Raw genomic sequence first — 19,234 nt, forward strand, 5'->3', positions numbered from 1 at the left:
AAAAAAAAAAAAAAAAGCTTTTAAAAGTGTGTTTTCTGAGGAGGAGCTTGGAGCACCATACAAATATAAAGTGCATATTGTCCTCGTGGTTTTCTGATCTCATTAATCTTTCCTGTTCCTTAAGCTTCTTTATGCTGACATTTCCATGTTTGCATGTATTTTTAAACAATATATGTTTTCACCAAAAAAATTGGCTTTTATTGCTTCCCTAAGAGAATTTTACTTAACAGAGGTTCAGAAATGTTAAATTCCCTAAGTGTCAGGGTCACTCAGAAGACCAATGCCTGTTAGCACACTTGCAGAGGGAAAGAGGGGAAAAACCAAGCTCTATTTGTTTGCTAGCTGGTCTGCACATCCTAACTGACCCAGGGAGCATGTTGTATAGCAAAAGCTATTCACAGCCTGTGGTGCTCACTGCCCATCCAGCAGGGAGATCAGCATCACTTGAGGATACCGAGAAGGAAATACAGAAGAGAATTCAGAGCTCTGTGGAAAGACACAGAGAAAGAAGGAGGTTTGGATACGCTGTTATTCGAGCCCACGGGAAACCTGGAGCAGAACAGAGTTTACAGAGCTGCAAGTGGTCCAAGAGTAGGACACAAGAACCTGTAATAAAAAAGAGTTATCTTGTGTCTGCAAAAATCTATAGTTGATAAGGGTACCTGGCTTCCCTGCTGACATACAATTTCTAATATTATACAAGGCTGAATATAAATCCTTAGAAGGACTATATGAGCTTGAGAGACATGAAGATTCTCGAAATAGCATATTTTTATAACATATGACAAATGGAAGGAGTATTTTTCCCTTCAAATTTTATATCAGTAAGTTAAAAACCTAGAATGGATTTTCTTTGGAGTTTCCCAGCCCGAAATAGTGAAAGACAGTGGATACTGAATTTTTCAGTGTTGAAGATGTGGCTTTCAAACAGTAGTCTGTGAAAGCAAGGTTAAAGAAAGAATTGTTTTTCAGTCTTAGCACTTCATACATATTAATTGGCTATTCCAGCTAAAACGATATACGTGCAGATTTTTAATGAAATGCTATGTGGATAAGATTGATTTGCAATGCAGCCGAGTTAATTTCTGTTACTTTGCTAATGTAAAAGTGGAAACAACTTCAAATAGAACAGAAAAATGACAAGAAAAATAGTGAACAAAAAAATCTTTGCACCAACATATACGGCATTTCGGTTAATGTTAAGGTTTACAACAATGGCATTGTACATTATTGATAGAAAAATGTTAATATGTGAATCTAATGTTCCATACAGTATTTTGAATATTTTAAAGTCACTGGCTTGTTCGTTTTCTTGCAGAGAATTTCCTGAGAGAAAAATAGACATAGCTCAAGCCTCTCTCCAGGTATATTAAAGGTAGACCAGGTTCATAGAGTCATGGAATCATTAAAGTTGGAAAATACCTCTAAATCCATCTAGTCCAACAATCAACCCATCACACCATGCCCACTAAATGGTGAACTTTGTACCAAAGCAGCAATTACTTCTGGAAACTTTTGGTTTATATTATAAAATTAATTCCTTTTTAAATCTTTAACAATGTTTTTAGAAAGGGCGTGCCAACACTAATCCTAGAAATTTCTTCACTTACGGACAATGAGATGCAAATTGAAAATGTGGCCCTGCACACAAATGTTGAACTTAAAGCTCTAATAATTTTACTGTTTTCCACTTGCTTTCTATTAATCACTAATTTTAAAAAATCTTATAAATTTTGATGCCCTCAAGCATTCATCCTCATAAATGTTTGCTTACAAATTACTTGAGTTTGCCAATTGGTTGTGATATGTAATACGGAAGGCTTAGCTCCATCCAAGGTCTGTTCTCAAGTTTTGTTTCTGCTGTCTTTCTTGCAGACTGTAGCCCAGAACATACGATCAGACCCATAAAAAAGAAAAGTGTTATCTCAAATACAGTCTTCACAACAGATTTGGAAAGTTGTTTAATTCTAGCTATGCTGGTCTGGTGCAGCAAGCAGCTTCCAAAATGGCGGGTTCCTTACTCAAAGCAGCCTGCTGGCTGTTCTGTCACTTCCCAAGGTCCAACCGAGGCTGCTGGCTACAGGAGGGAAGACAGCATCTCAGCAGGACTTCTGTACATCACGAACAGTATCTTACACGTGATCCAGAAGCACCCAGTGATGATTCTGAAACTGATGTCAGTGCTCTTGCTGAAATGTAGTAAACAATGAGCATCGATTTATTTGGGGAATGTAAGAATAATAGTGCATGTTAAATCCTGGGTTAGAGGTCAGCATCGGTGAAGTATCTGCTAAAGGCTGCAGACTAAAAATAAATTGCTGAGATGCTTGAGAGCTATTTTTACTTTTTTCTGTGATGCTTATGAAGATGGTATCAAAGGTGCTGCGATGCCGCATAGGAAAGAAACAGCTGTGTTCTCTGAAGTCTATTATGTGCTTACTGTCTTCTCCTCCTACATTTTATGGAAAAACAAGCTTCTGACTTCTATTACTCTTCTCTTTGCATACTCTAGCCGGTTATCCCTCTTCACAGAGCACTTTCTCAGTTTCTTACAGAGCCATGATCTTTTTTCTTTTAGAAATATTTATTTTTCTTGCTTTTTCCCCCCTAACATTTTTATTCTTTCTTTTCTTTTGTCTGCCCTTTTGCAAACTAATGGAGTCCATTCTCACTTTTATTTCTCCCTTGTTTCTTTTGTTGCTGTTGTTTTTTAACTAAACCCCTAAAGAAGTGGGTGGGGAATGTATGTATGTATGTGTCTGTCTCCTGTAGGTGTACACAAGATTGACCTGTGGGCAATGCTGGAAGGGTGGTGGTTGCAGCTTTCTGCTGTATTTTCAGACAGGATAATGGGGAGGAACCTGAGGCTTTTGGTTTGTTCTGTGAATCAACCATAACACAAGGCTGGACAGCTGCTGCCAGCCTTAGAAGAGCTGGGGGTCTTGGAGCATGGGGAGGTACTTGTCCCCCACCATCAAAACATGTCCCGGACATGGCTACAAGGGAAGCCATTTTCTTCTCATCAAAGATTATTCAAAACTCATGTAGTAACTTTAACATTATGCAAATATGCAAGTTTTTCTTTGATATTGAAGGAGAGATGTCTGCTCTGTGCTCACAAGCAATTTCTAACCAGTGGTCTAAATGCTCTTTTGGTACGATTTCTCACATTTGCATCAAAGCTGTAATTGCATTTTGTCCTCTCAGCTGTTGATTAAGTGTCTTAAAGCTAGAAATTAAGTTCACTGGTACAGACAGCCCAGAGAGCTGTGGGTGCCCCATCCCTGGAAGTGTTCAAAATCAAGTTGGATGGGGCTCTGGGCAGCCTGACCTGGTGGGTGGCAGCCCTGACCAAGGCAGGGGGTTGGATCTGGGTGGACATTAAGGTCCCTTCAACTCAAACCATTTGGTGATTCTAAGACGTAAGAGTTTGGAAAAACCATAATCCTGTTTTTATTTGCTCTGTGTAAGTTACACTGGATGCTGGAGGATTCCAGGCTGAAACTGTTTGCAGTTACAATTAATCCTATGAACTTTCATTTAATTTACTGAAGATTGAAAACCCACTTTCAACTTTGGTTCTGCCATCATTTCCAAATGAGAAGAACTGGGAAATGAAAGGAGAACTTTCAGCACAGCGAGAAGCTTCTCTTCTTATCTCAGTTGCCGATCCTTTATTTTGCCAGCAATTGCATTTATCCTATAACATTTAGCCTGCTGCTTTTGTCGGTTCCTAAAGAGAACATCAGCTTTAGGCCAAGGTTTTGGAAATAGAACTTGAGTTTGGATATAGACAAAAATGCTACAGAAATGAAACAGTGATGTTTTTCATAAGGGATTTTTTTTTTAATTTACAATATTAATAGTCAAATTTTAGTTCATTCCCTGCTTTTCTGAACAGAATTGAGTTCTAGCAGTGTCTAGCCAAGGATATGACAGTAGGAAACAGACAAGCAGAACCTGAGTGGTCTGAGAATGGGCCAAACAGGAAGCTCAGTTCCTTACACAATGGGTCTGATTTCACCAATAAATTAATTTTGTTACCAGACTTTCTTCTTACTTCCCCCAGGTAAGGCAGAAGTGGAGAGGACCATACTGAAGAAAGCATTAAGACTCAGGCCAGGATTTAAGTATTTAATTTACTGAAGTCCTCCAAAATCATTGTGATACAGTGCTGTCTAGGTGAAACAGAACCATTTAGCCTTATTTTGTGTGACCGGTGCTTAAAATGATTTTATATGTCTGGTAATGTGTGCGTGAGTGGAAGACGTGGCCAGTGAACTCTACTCTTTCTCTGATTACTGTTTAGCTTAATGATTGTTTCCAGAGAGAATGTGAGCTGTCAACCGTCCATCTCAGCTAGCTGGCGTTGCAGCCTCCCATAGATGGCAAACAGACATAGGTCAGCTGTGTTGCCTGAGAAGTGTGGAAGGAGCCCCTCCAGCCCTGCCTGGCTGCTTTGCTTTCACCTCGTGCTGCCTCCCTCCCCACTGCCAGCACAAAGCATTGCACAGCTACGTGCTGAACCCAGCTAAGGAACTCATTTTGGGTAAAAGGAGTCATTTCTTCCTGCTGGCTTTCTGAAGTAAAGTGTTTCTCCAGTTTGCTGTGTTTGCAGTTCTCCAGTTGCTCCTGGGGGTGCTGGAAATGGAAAGGCACAGAGGCAGGTCCATTGCTTTCCCAGATTGAAGCCCCTGAGACAAGATCTCCGTGAGTTCCTGAGCAAGCAGCAGCTTCTCAGTTCTGCCCCTGCACCTCAGGGTATCTTGCACTGAAGCACTTAACTCAGGGATAGCTAAACTTCAGAACACCTTTAAAAAATGAGAACACTGAGCAGTATAACTGTGCACCAAGAAATATAGAAATATTGCCGAGTTTGATCACAGCGTTGTGTTGTTTTATTCCTATTTTGACAAAAACTCTCACATGGGAGAAAAAATAAAAATAAAAGCCTGCACAAAAAAACAGAATGAGAAGCAGTCTTGCTTTAAGTTGGGAATAGTGGTCTTTGCCCTACAGCCCTGAGGTTTTTTGCTCCCTGGTGATTTTCACTGGAGAATTGCTGTGTAATCTCCTCTTGGTTCTTAAGCATGATTCAATGTAAAAGAAAGTAGACATCGTGGTTTGTAAACCAGATAAATAGTTGGATTGTCAGTGCTGCATCAGGAGTGCTGGGGGTGGAAAATACCAAAATGTTTTTGCTGTGTCCAGATTGTCAAGTGAACTCCTGAATGATGAATTCCTGTACACAGTTGGGTGGTATTTATTACTGAAGAAAAAATCTTAGGTGTGTTCTTTGACAGAGTTGCACAACGTGCAATAAATCATGATTTATTAGAGAACAACTTTGCAGGTAAGGAAACAGATGAACTGTAGTGCAAAGATACCAGCTGTCATAAAATCTAACCCAGCAGATCTTGAACCCTGCTTAAGAGACCTTGGTTCACAAATTCTGCTCATTTGCTTTCTGCTGCATAGATTTCTCTATTACTCACTTTCTTTTATACAGGCCAAAAATTGTGAAATCTTGTCATTCCTATTGATAAAATCACACCTGCAAATTTATTTACTGTCAGGGTGATAATGAAGAAAAAATATTTCCGATCTTACCATTTAAGGAGAATGGGCTGATAACAAATGCAGAGTTTTGTGACAGGTTTGTTTTGTTTTGCATATTGACATAGCAAAGATCTTTACAAAGAACGGTTTCACACCAAACTGCTTTTGTAAATATTTGCTTAATTTTTTACCGTTAGTGGTTTTACAGCAGGAAGCTGACACCTTTTTGTCAACAAAGGCATCAGTGAATAAAATCTGATATTCTGACACAATGCTTGTGCTGGTTTAAGGCACCTATGGCAGTGTTATGTGTGGTTAACTTGTCACATCCTGAATGCGTCTTTGCCTTCAGTATTTTGCATTTGGGATTTGGGGGTTCCCAGTTATAGGCCATGTAATCTCATGTGAAAACACTGTTACTAAAGGATGCATCAAAACATTGCAAAACCAGCAACCTCTTCTGAATAATCTATTGGAGGCTAATCTAAGTTGCAATATTTGATGCACTGATAATATAGTGAAAAAGTGGTGAATTTATGAATTCAAATATGAATTTACATTAGAAAGTTGTTTTTTAAGATGTCAAGTGTAAGGAGGATAAGTCTCAGCTGACTTACACTGAATTTTTATTGAAATACGGGAGTATTTTTAAAAGACCCTTCCAGTTTCATGTAACCTTGTGTTTTATACAATTATGTGTCCTTAGCCTCATATTCCAGATTTTCCAGCTATTATTTTGTTAGAGCTTCTTCTAATTTCTTCTAATTTCTTCTAATTTCTGGTATGCTGTTACTGTAGAACAAATAAGAAAATCTGTATTAAATTTTTGATAGAACTACAATAGAACTACAGATACAAGAATGTTTCAGAAAATGATTTTTCAGTACATTATGTCTGGACTGTGTTTACGTTAATTTTTTTGGATAACATTATACTATTAGCTTGGAGAACCAAAGACTATGGTGAGATTTCATTGCTGCCTTCCAGTACATGAAGGGAGCTTACAAGCAGGAGGTAGACCGCCTTTTTACACAATCTGATAGTGATAGGACATGAGGGAATGGCTTTAAACTGAAAGATGAGAGGTTTAGGTTGGATGTTAGGAAGATATTCTTTACTCAGAGGGTGGTGAGGCACTGGCACAGCTGCCCAGAGAGCGGCAGATGCCCCATCCCTGGAGACGCTCAAGGTCAGGTCGGATGGGGCCCTGAGCAGCCTGAGCTGGCGGATGGCAGCTTTGCCCATGGCAGGAGTGGTTGGATCTGAGTGGGTTTTAAGGTCCCTTCAACCCATACATTCTACGATTCCAGAAATACCTTTCTCTTTCAAGTAGAAAACAAAAATTCAGATTAGTTTCATAATAATTGACATCTGATTGATAAAGATCTTGATCCTGGAAGTCCCTCTTCGTATATTCAGTCCAGATTTAATATATCCCAACTTCTTCACTTCCTGAACCAGTCTTTATCTGCAGCCCTTTTCAGAAGTTGAACAGATTTTCCTGTGCTTGGTAACACCTGAACACCTGAGGTGGTATTAACGTGATTAAATCCTACACAGTACATGGCAATGGCTGTTACTAGAGTTTAAGTTTGCTAGGAGAAGTTGTTTGACTTGGGTAGGTTTTCCATGAAAACACAATGGGCACAAGGTAGTCTTGTGTTTGAGAGTTGGATGTGATACGTGCTTCCATGCTCCCACAGCATCAGCGTGGTCAGGAATGTGAGTGAACCTGAGGAAAGGGTGTGACGCAAGACTGAAATTGCTGGAAAACAGTTGTGTCTCCGTTGTGCTTAGTGAAACTTACTTATTTGCTCTTTTTTCCAGGAAATAAAAGTTTTAGGTTCATAGTGCTAGAAAGAGAGAGAAGAAGTGCTGGCATGGGAGCAGAGGTAACAATCAGCAGCAAGGGAGCCAGCACAGTCAGAGCAGGGAGCAAGAGGAAGGACTGAACAGCAGTGGTCAGAGAAAAGGGAAGCATGCAGCAAAATCACTTCCAGAGAAGTAGGTTTTGCCATGTCATTGTACAATAGGCAGGTGCCTTTGAACTGCATCACAAGACAACAAGGGAGGTGCCTAGGGTACATTGCTTGGAAGGTCAAACAGGAAAATATATTTTTGGTCCTCAAAGCTTTCCTAAGATTTGTATTTTAGCATTTATGTCCGCATGATACAACAGCAGGGTTATAAGAAGCTCCTGGCTTTGTTTTGATATTTCTTGTTTTTCCTTTTGTGACAGTGCTGACTAGTTGGAGGATGACGCAGAATCAGAGTTCCTATTTGTATTGACTGCAATGCTTACTGATTAGGAAAAGACTTGGCAAGACACTACAATCTGGAAGTACTTTGCTAGCTATTTAGCTTTCTGAAGAACAACTGTTAATGATAAGGTATATTGCAACTTCTCAATGAATGAAAGCAGTTATTAAAACTCAGCACAAATATAGTGTCAATACTAAAACTGCTCAGACTCCAGTAGAGCTGTAAGCAAGAGGCAAGTGGTCCCCACACATCTTGAAGGATTTAGTTATTTTAAGTGTGAAAGTTATTAGTTGTTTAATGGCACCTGAATGGAAAACAGATTCCCTGAAACGAATGAAACTATATCGTGTACATACGGAATCCTTGTAGTACAAGTAATGGAAAGATCTGGTTATTAATAACAGGAGCCTGCTTGTTGTATAAACATCGGCTGCCTTCGAATTTCAGAAGACTTGCAATGCTTTCTGCTTCAGTTAACTATTCCAGTTTTGTGACACGCTACTGTATTATTTAAAATACTTAGAAGAGAAATCACATTCCTTTCTTTTAATACGTGTGAGCAAGTTTCAAGAACTCACGCAATCCTTCATGGTCTCTGAATACTTCTTCCTATTAATAAAGGCTTCTTATTTTTATAAAACACCACACACTGTTTGGGCGACGTTTATAACATAAGACTGATGTAACCACAGAAAATATCTCTGGGATTTTTCTGTAATGCTTTTTGAAAGATTACTTCAGTATTATTTCTTTAATAAATTCAGTGGGGCTTAATCAGTTCAGAAACATCCTGCTTAGCTGACAATTAAATCTTAACAGATGTAGTGTGAAAATCAGATTCCGTGAATTTTCATCACTCTTAAATGTAATTTCTTGCAGTATACGTCCCTAGCACAGACAGGTATTGTTTTGTACCTAAGAAGTACAATCTGTTTTTAAAATTCCTTGCATTGCATTACAGTGTTTAGAAATGATGGTGATGTGGTGAATGCTGGCAGGTGCCAGAAGTGCCTGGTAGATTCCTGCCAAAATCTAGTTGCGTTCTAGCCCCATATTTTCAGCTGTCTGTAACTCTTCTGGTGCTCATGGGTCAGTGCTTTCACTTAGGCCAGAACAGAATTTTTGTTGTATTAGTCACACAGTTGATTCTTTTTTGAGTAATACTGATATAAGTTGATTTTTTTTTCCATAAGAAATATTGCACTGTGATTATTTTTTTAAAATATCTCAGGTGGAGCCATCAAGTACCGCTTTTCTTCAAGGCAGTTGTGACAGACGAGGTAAGCAGCAAGCTGTGGGAAGTGAAAGGAGCCATCGCTGCTTGCCGAGCGGATGGCTGGGTCTGCAGAGAGACCTTTGAGTAAATGCACTGCCCGAGCCTTGAGAACACCGGCATCCAACTCCTAAGGGCAGAAATTGCCCACCTTACGTGCTTGGTTTTTGCTGCCCAGCCTTCAGGCACCTGCAGTGGTTATAGCACAGATTGCAGTCTGCAGCCTGTCATCGGCTGTGAAACAAAAGCAAATACCAAGCTCAGAGGTTGTTTCCATGCATAAAACACCCAGGTTTCTCTCATTAGAGAAGACATGTTGCAGAGCCGTGTCTCAGCAGCCGCACTGACCAGAGGGCCCAGGCCCTCACCCTGCCATCCCTGGGGCTGCACCACACCTGGTCCTTCTGCTGCCTAAGCCCTTGTTAAATTTTTCCCCTCAGACCTCGGAAAAGCTTGCGTACCTGACAGCCTAAAAATTGTTCAGCTGTACCTTACAACAGCTACCACTTTCCCAACAAGTTCTGCCTTGGTTCTTACCAGATGGAATTGTGTAAACCATGGCCAAGCCAGCTACCATTTCTCTTTGTTCAGATTATTTCAGCAGCTGACACATGAAGTCTTCTGTCTGATACAGCTTGCTTTCCCAGGTATTAAAAATACTAATTGATTACTAATTAGTACTAATTAAATACAAAAATTGGTCATTTTGTCTCATGTGGATGGGCGTCTGCTTCTCCACTGGACCTTTTGTATTGAATTGCTCTCTCTGAGAACTTTCAAAGAGCCGCCGTGCCCTGACACAGCGAGTGATTCTTCTCCGTGTGATTTTGGTGATGGGAAATGTGACGACTCACTTGTGTTACATTGTCCCTTTCTTAGGAAAAATATAAACCTTAATGACCAGAAATTTCATCAGCATCTCTAGCTTTGGTATAACAGCAAAAGAGTCTGACTATTTAGCAAAAGAGAGCAATGTTTTCTGCAGAGTATTTGATGGTAAATGTGGACTCCATTATTGAATGAATAACAAGGGGCTTTGCTATGAAATATTTAGGACAGTATGCTGTATTTACAGTGGGCAACATAAAATGACTTCATCTTCTCAGTAGGAGAAAGCTGTCTGTTGTTTACTTTTCATTTCATAGAATTGTAGAATGGCCTGGGTTGAAAAGGCCCTCAAAGATCATCTGGTTTCAATCCTTCTGACGTGGGCAGGGCCATCAACCATTAGACCAGGCTGCATTCGTTTTGAGAATTGTGATGAGCCTATTTTAAGTTTGATTCCCATTTCAGTTTAATCTTTTTCCACAGCAGCTAAAGTAAATACTCATTCCAGAACAGTCCCTCTCCAGAACTGCTGTGCGGAGGATACACGGTATCTGTGTGATCACTGTATGAATGCTTGTATCTATTACCTATATTAACAAGTAATGTCTTGTAGTGGTTTTTATAAGCTTTTGTATCGTCTGTTAAGGTGATACTTAGTGGCTTAGCACTTCTTTCTAGTATTCTGTGTCTAAGTGTATCAACATTCATCACGTAAGTTCTAAAAGTCAGCTTGCATTTTAGCAGTTTCAAACTTAAAATATAGGCTTTTCATAAATATTTTCATGCTGGATTTAAAATCAGTTGTCACTACAGCTTACACTGGAAAATGGTGACACAGCATTTTCTCTGCTGCTTGAAAACTCTTCTGATATCCAAGCTAAAATTAATCATTCTCTGTTTAAACCCATTTGCTTTTGTGCCAGCATTTCCCATTTCCTAAAATAAGTGTTTTTCTTTTAAATCTTAACCCCATGATGCGTAATAGATAATTATATTACTATTCAGCACTGCTCGTGTTAGGTTAAGGAAATCCAAGTTTATTTTTATCTCATCTGGATGGGGGAGAGACCATCTGTTCCATGGTTTCATGTAGGTAGCTTTGTTCCATGGTTTTTGAATTTGATTTCTTTTTATAAAGCTAACTGCATTCCTTGGCTCAGAGCACAGCCCACTAGCAATCATTATGGCCTAGGGAATGGAAAAAAGATTGAATTCAGGAACTTCTTAAGTTAATGCTGTTCCTGAAACATCTGACTTGTCAAAAGGCAGCATCAGTTACAGAGAAAAGTGATACAAAGCAATGCTTAGTAGATAAAAAAACACTCGTATAGTATACACTTCACTCCCAGTCACTACATGTAGAACAGCATCCAGCACTGCAGGTGTTTTGGTCTCCATTTGTAGCTCCATGCATCTGCCCAGCTGAGCATAGTGGAGTATGACAGCAAGGAGACAATGCAAGGGTAACTAGAGGCAGCGGACACAAAATCCCAGTGTATTGAACTCTGCTATAAGTAAATGAGGTGCTGTTAATAGAAATTCTGATGTAGAGGCTAGTTGTGCTTTTATGTTTGTCTCCTTCATTATCTTTACTGAATAAATATTTCTGTTCTCTTTTGACAGGCCTAATACAGTGTTTCCTCTGCTGCTTAATGGAATCAGAAATATTTAGAAATCTGAATGTATAATTAAAGCCAAGATAAAGACAAATGTCTTTTTGTGGTTTGCTCCTTCAGATGACTTGAGTTGGGATAGAGAAGTGATGCTAGGTAAATAGACAATTCTAGAAAAGACACAATTCCATTTCTTAAAGAGAGTACCGATCTTCAACTAGATTTTTTTCTTTTTGGCAGGCTTTTTCAGTAGAATCTGAGAAGTTTGAAGTGACAGGGTCAAGAGAACGGACTTATCTTCACTTCTCTTGTTCAGTTTGAAAGTTCACCCCTTACAGAAGAAGAGGTGCTCTGGTTAATGCTTAAGATTTTTTCTTCCACTAGTAGGGAATGCTGATGGGCAGCGTGTCAGTAATTAATTACTAAACTTTCTATTAAAAACATTTATTTTTTTCTAGGTTGCAAACTAGCAAAACTGTTTTGGCCACCATGCAATGTCACAAGTAGCATCCATTGTTAAGCTCTTTGATTTCTCATCGCTTTAGTTGCATCTTACCTTTTAGGGAAATTCTCAGGCTTTTCATGATCCTGCTCCACTTTGCATTACCCCCTTCCCTTCTGAATAAAGGCAGTGTTTCACATTAGTTTTAGGTAACGGTTTTCATTCTGATACTCTGAGAAACTAGCAAAAACTGGATCTTTCCAGCAGTCTTTTCATGTAACAAAAATCAGGTAAACCTTTCTTACTTAGCTTAAAGTGTGGAAGCCTCCTATTACCCGTTGAGTATCCTTGGAGCCCCTGCTGTACGAAAACTTCCCAAACATCTGTTAATTGCTATGTGACAGCTGTTAATGATGTATAAACAAGTCAGACTCAGCAGGGGCTGTTACTTCGTTTTCTCAAAGCTTCTGTATTTGCTAATAACACAATGAGCTCATCTTAGAAGTTAGAAAGAAACTCCTGGTGAATTTAAAGGTAAAAGCTGTTGGCACTGGCCAACAGCTAGAGGAAAGCAAGTCAGCCACTGAAAGGAACACATGAGAAGGAGGAAGAATGCAGCTAGAAACTGAAACTGCAATAATGTCAAAACTTTGGCACCTTGTGAAATAGTGAAGTAGGTCTGCATAGGGCCTGTAAGAAGCCCAAAACAGTAGGCAGCATCTTCTGTAGGAAAGTTCCCAACTTGGTAATTAGCATGTCCTTCTCATGGTGACAAAGTGGTGGAAAAAGTAATGTTATCACTGGTGTCATCTGCATTAGGCTGGCCTAAAATTTTCATGTGAGGTTGCACTTCAGAATCTTACAAAGGGAAAAGGTTCCTTCTGGAAATTCTGGCATGACAGATCTGACTTCATCAATGAGTAACTATTGCATTTAGCACTAGTCATCTTTGTGATTTCTAGGAATCTAAAATGTCTGAAGTTAAGTGCTGTACTTAGGCCAAAAATCTCTTCCCCTCAAGTAGCACTTTTTTCACTTACGCCAATTGTGAGAGATCTGAAGCCAGGCCAGGCTGGATGTGGCTCTGGGTAGCCTGGCCTAATGGTTGGTGACCCTGCACAAAGCAGGGGTTTGAAACTGGGTGATCATTGTGGTCCTTTTCAACCCAAGCCATTCTATGATTCTATGATTCAATTCGCTAAGTGCTAATGGGTGTTGGTTGTAATCATTATGATTCTGCTGAAAAAGAAAGTGCTGTGTTATGTTATGCTAGAAAAGACATCCAATACTTCAGTTTCTTCTTTCAGTAGAACAAATTGCAAGGTGGGTATGTTTCTTCTGTGTGTATTTGTTCACTCCTTTAAATGGCTAGTGTTAGGAGAGTTTGGGAGGATAAGGAACAGATGAATAATACCACCAATTGCAAAAATACAGTTATCTGGAGTACAATCATAGAATGGATCTGAAGTGGATCTGAAAGACCCTTGTGAATTTCCTTTTGTTTTCATTCACCACGTTTTAGAAGCTGCACGTACCTACACTGAACAAAGGTAGTAATTAATTTACTAAACCCTTTCCAAATCTCTATTGAGAAGTGTCATTTGTCCCCTTTTCTCCTCTTATACAAATGCATTTTTAGTTTCTTTGAGAAAAGCCTGCTGCAAGGCGAAGGTAAAGAGACCTACCTATACATACAGCTAGCCCAGGTCACCCTACACAGTAAGTGAACACCATCAGTGCATGTACAGTTAATCCTTTCATTACTAAGGATTTATATTGGTTATAATTTAAAATCTAACTATTCTGTGAGCTCAGTAGCAGTGTGCTGAGACATCTAGTCACTGTAAATTGCCTATTCATAAAGGAGATGTATGTTCTAAAAGACAATAGGATTTTGCATATTTTTGGTGTCTGCACAGCAAGACAAAATGTCCTTGATCTTAAACACAGAGCTCTCATTAATGAAATTGTCTATGTAGGACTGTTTCCTTTCCAAAATGTCCAAATTCAGTGATCTCATGTCAGAAGAATTACAGCAAAACTAGCTTTTGCTCTCTTTGTCAGCTGTCAGTGAGATATAAAGCCAGGATACAGTCTTAAGCGCATACTAAAGAATGTTATTGTCTTTGGTGTAAGCAAGGGGGATAAATCTTAAACCTCCACATGAGACCTGCCAGCTGAACGGCAGCAGAACCACCTGGTCTGTCAACCACTCCTACCAAATTTTTATTCTTCCTCCTGTACAGATGGGTGTGCAGTTTCCCTTAACCACATGGAGTTCACTGTGGTTCATGGGTCCCCCCACAAACTTCTCTGAACCTTTTGCAGTCACCAAAAAGGTGGTATGTCTGCTGTGTTCCATGGAGTTTCTTACCACTGTCAAACAGAAAAAAAAACTGTAAGATGCTGGGAGGAACGCATTTAATCTGTGAAGGATGTAGGCAGCCGTAAGGGAGTCAAATTCTTTACATTGATTGAAGGACAAGGCAGCAGCAGAATGAAACAGGAGTGAAGATCGACAGCATCATTGCAATAGTGCAGCAATAGAAATCTTGTATCTTGATGAGTTTTCCAAATCGGACGCTACCTTTATTTTTTCCCCCAAACATCTGGCTAAGAATTGCTGGGGTGTAATAACAAGAAGTTTTCCAAACTGATACTTCTGACAAAATTTTATTGTACTTTCAAATTAGCCATCACCTCTTGGAACATTTTTTGCAATAGTTCTGAGAAATCTCAGTGCATGTTGCTGTAGTAGAAGGAAATGAATCTTCAAAAAAAAATATTGTTTTAGCAAAAAAGAAAGCATTAATGATGGTATAAATAATTTGATATGTCGTAGGGTGAAATGGAAAAAAAAGTGAGCTACTATGTAAACTGTATCTACATAGCATTTTGTATTTACAGGACTCTTGAGAACCCACTCGATTTATGTGAAATGTCAGTGCTCCCAGTTACTTACCCACTGCAGTAATTTAAATTGGCTTGATGCACTCATATGTCAGCTATTTACTGCTTGGACACAGGCACTATAAATGCCCTCCATCTGAACAGAATTACGGTAACAGCACTACATTTTTCATGCTGATACCACAAACGACTTCAATTTTTTCACAAAATGCTTTCGTTTAAATTTTTAAATTATATTAAGTTATTCCCTTTTTCCATTCCTCTAGAAGAAATAATTAATGAAGTTTGTACTTAGATAAGTAAGTCTAAGAAAAAACAGTAGTGGTTGAATTAGTGTCACTATTGCCTTTTGAAACCCAAACTACAGTTCAGTGTTTCAAATGTGTGACCAAATACCAGTGTGTACATAAACTGATGAGGTAATGCATGAGCAGCAGTCTGATGGGAGCCATAGGACAAAGTAGGTGAGCCACATGGTCTTTTGTGGCCTCCTTATCTGTCATTCTTGCATGTTGGAGTGTTTGTTACATATCAGAGTGCAATAAATAAATGGTAGTTATTTCATGTAATTTGGCACAATTTGATATAATTTGCATTTCCTGCTTAGAGTATGAATTATATCTAAGCTAGAAGGTGAAAAAGAAAAAAGTCCTGTAAGAAAAGGATTATTGCCATAGTAAAGAACTGCAGTTTGATTTCCTACTGCAGTTGAACCACTTAACTTTCACTGGCACATGCCCTCTAGCATAGACAGTGGTAAGAGAAGGGGGAATGGTTTTAGCTCAAGGACGGAAGGTTTAGATTGGATGTCAGGGGTAAGTTTTTCACAGAGAGAGTGGGGAGGTGCTGGAACCAGTCGGAGAGGCTATGGATGCCCCATCCCTGGAGGTGTTCAAGGCCAGATTGGATTTGGCCTTGGACAGCCTGGTCTAGTACAAGGTTCTGGAGGTTGGTGACCTTGCCTATGGCAGGGGGGTTGGAACTTGATGATCCTTGGTCTCTTTCAACCCAAGTCATTCTATGATTCTATGATTCTGTTATCCTCTTTGCCCTTATTCCGGGATTAATTAGTAAGGTAGCTTTATGTTAGTGATAAATTCCCGCACAAAGGATGAATTCCTCACTTGGCACCTCAGTTATGTTTGCCAGCATATGAACCCAACTTCTGATAATTACATTTTTACAATTCTTATATTATCACTGCATTCTTTATATTCTTGTCTTTAACTGTACTTTCATTTTCTTGCATTTTGCAAGACGTGGTAGCAGTGACAGTAGGTAAGACCTTTAGACAACGAATGGAAGAGTACAAATTGCAGAGGAATAAGTTGAATAAGATACAACAGGGATAGTTGCTGTAGTAGTAATGGCAGCTAATCATTGAGCACATAAGCTTAAATCAAGGCTTACATAGGGAGATTAGAGTAAACTTCTGGTGCTGTTAAGGCGCTGACCTTTTTTCATTCATTTTGATTGTGGGATGATGGATGTGCATGCATTTTCATTCTGAATCCAAATTAATCTCTGTTTATAACTGAGAGGCAATTTTTTCAAGTTGTGCATGGAGTTACATTTTTAGTTGTGTCGTTTCATAAGTGCTCTTATTACTGTACTTTACTTACCTCTTCATTCATTTTTGTTACACTTACTTCTCTAGCCTTCAAAGAGACTTCAGAGCCCTTAGGCCAGGAATCCTGTCTTCTAGAGGAACAGAATTAAAACTCCAGTGCTTCTAAGCTGTCTTAATAGTTTATCTTCATTTGTTGTTAGTACCTTAACCTAACATGTGCTCCAGCACTATTCTACTTCAAAAAGTGGTGGTTTTTAGCAGTAGGGGATGATGACAAGATAATGCTCCATGGTGCAGGCTTGTGCCAGTTCAAGAGATGCCATCCCAATAGTCTGAATGTATAATATTCTCTGTAGGTTGGCAAGAGCCATTCTCCACTCTCGTCTCTGAAACGCACATCATGGATACAGCTTCTTTCAGGAATTGTTCTCTATAATAATTTATTTCTCTAATTATGCAACTCACTCTGCATCCTCTACCATAATCCACATTACCCTTTGCATTTGATAGAGTTGTTAATAAAACAGAATTCCTGCCTTTAGTACTCCTGACATCAAGCTGGAGACTGGAAACAATACATCACAGATAATAACAAGTACAAAAAGCAATCATGGTTTGAATTTTCTGGTTGCTTGCAGAAGGATTCATCTATTCAGTTTAGATATATAAAAGTGAATGTCAGGTTAGAGCAAGTGGCTGTTGGATCTCCTAAAAGTTAATGGAAGGAAACAGGTAGGATCAAGGCCTGTGGTAGGCACCTATCTCAATGTGGAATAGTTAGCTCTTTTGTTATGTCTGTTCTCTCTTGACTATAAAGGGATCCTGGAGTCAGGATGAGGTTTGTATCTCTGTTTGTAGGCAGAGATAATATCTTTTATTAGGCCAGCTGCTCTAAGTTGGAAAAATTAGACAAGCTTTTGAGCATATGAGCTCTTTTTCAGCTCTGAAATAGGAGCAGCACATTTTGAAGCTAATTATAAACCCTTTCCTACATATGCCATCATATACAGCAAAGCACCATAGATTTAGGCATCTAATTTTTAGCTCTCTAAATGAAGCCTGAGCAACCAAGCATGGGAGGCTCATTTGGGAGTTTGGAGACTTGCACGTCACACCGCGTATTTTTCTTCTGGATGCTGCCTCCAGTCCTGGCCTCACTACCACCCAGTGGGCAACCCCAGGTAGCTGCTCAGCAGCCGCTGCTGCTCTTCTTTGCTTTGTGCTCTTCACCCAATGCCATCCATGGGTTAGTTCGGAATTCCTAATAACACTGGGAACTGTGTGCCACTGTCTCTTTAACAGGTTTTGAAAACTCACCTATCCAATATTTTCACTCTGTTTCTATTTCCTAAAAGACTGTGTTATCCTTTGAAGTTCCCTCCCCGTGGCATTTCCCACCCCTGCTACCCCAGGCTGCCTTACTCATGGAGAAGCCTTCCGACATCGGCTGGTTCTGTTACAAGCACTGGTCTGAAATGAAGACCTGCCAGCACTGGCCTGCACCCAGCACTGTGTATTCCTCACTTCCTTGGAAGAACAATTGCTCTAAATAAAGGACAGATGCAAAGCCTGTTTCCAAAAGGTGAAGAGCTTGTTTTGTAAAGCATATCAGAAGCTTCTAGTATTGTAAATTTACTTTTCCACTGAGCATACTTTGATTTTAATTCAGGTGGTTTGATTCACTAATTCATGTGATTGAAATGACTTTTATCAATTATAGTTCAATGGAGCAATGCAGTAATTCAGTAAAAGCTTTCTAGCTGAAGTGGTTTCTTAATTCATTTAAATAGCACTCTCATTTATTATTCAGATATTGGTTTGCCAGTAGTTATCATGGGAATCTGACCGCTTGGTCATGTGCCTTCAAAAGGCTTCCATTTTTTCAGCTTCCCATGATTTCTCTCTGTCACCACTGTTTCACAAGGAGGCTTTAAAGTAGCAATTACTTGTTTCAGTTGTGCCCCTTAAATTCATAGTTTTAACATTAAGCTCTTTCCTTTAAAGAACTGAGAATGTAAGGAAACAGGGCACCAAAAGAGAACTTGATGATATAAGATACCTGTCCACTATCGTATTCAAAAATCATATCATATCATAGAATCATAGAATGGCCTGGATTAGAAAGGACCACAATGATCATCTAGTTTCAATCCCCCTGCTATATGCAGGATCACCAACTGCCAGACCAGGCTGCCCAGAGCCACATCCGGCCTTGAGTGCCTAAAGGGATGGGGCATCCACAACCTCCTTGGGCAAGGATATGAGAGAGAGAGCTGGCAAATTAATAGAAACTACTGCATTTCAATGACCTTGTATCTTGGGCTAATTTAAACAAAAATTTTAACCTGGTCTCCCAAAGTAAATCAGCATCCATGATTCTTATCTAACGCAGCTCACTGGGTCAAGGGGCAGCAGTTGCAGGGTTTGGCTTGTGAGGAAGTTGGTAGTGGTCTCAGAGGAGGAAGAACAAACTCGTGTTCCCATTACAGACATGGCTGCAGCAGGGACTCCTCTGTATAGGCCCCAGTATGAGCTGCCCATGGCATTTTTGATTTTAGAAAGACTGCGGACCTCACAGCCCACAGACTACAAGTGTGCTGCCCATCCTGCCTAAGATCCTTCCAAACCCATCATTTTCGCAGAATTTGAGTTGGGTTGAATTGTCTTCACGTTTTCTCCAGGAAAAAAAAACAGATAACTTCCTCATTCCCCAGCATGACTTTGAACTCAGCAAGCTCCCACAAAGCTAGCGTTGGTTCCTGCCTAAATTTAAAAAA

At 39.6% G+C, this 19,234-nt stretch overlaps 1 long non-coding RNA gene across 1 annotated transcript; it reads left to right on the plus strand.

The window, feature by feature from the left end:
* The first annotated feature begins 6 nt into the window (after nt 1-6).
* On the plus strand, nt 7-2,333 carry LOC109365475. Its single transcript, XR_002111118.1, has 2 exons — nt 7-1,364; nt 1,876-2,333. It is a non-coding gene; the product is annotated as an uncharacterized LOC109365475 (long non-coding RNA).
* Nucleotides 2,334-19,234: the final 16,901 nt, after the last annotated feature.

The sequence above is a fragment of the Meleagris gallopavo genome, chromosome 1, assembly GCF_000146605.3.
Source record: "Meleagris gallopavo isolate NT-WF06-2002-E0010 breed Aviagen turkey brand Nicholas breeding stock chromosome 1, Turkey_5.1, whole genome shotgun sequence".
Lineage (NCBI taxonomy): Eukaryota > Metazoa > Chordata > Aves > Galliformes > Phasianidae > Meleagris > Meleagris gallopavo.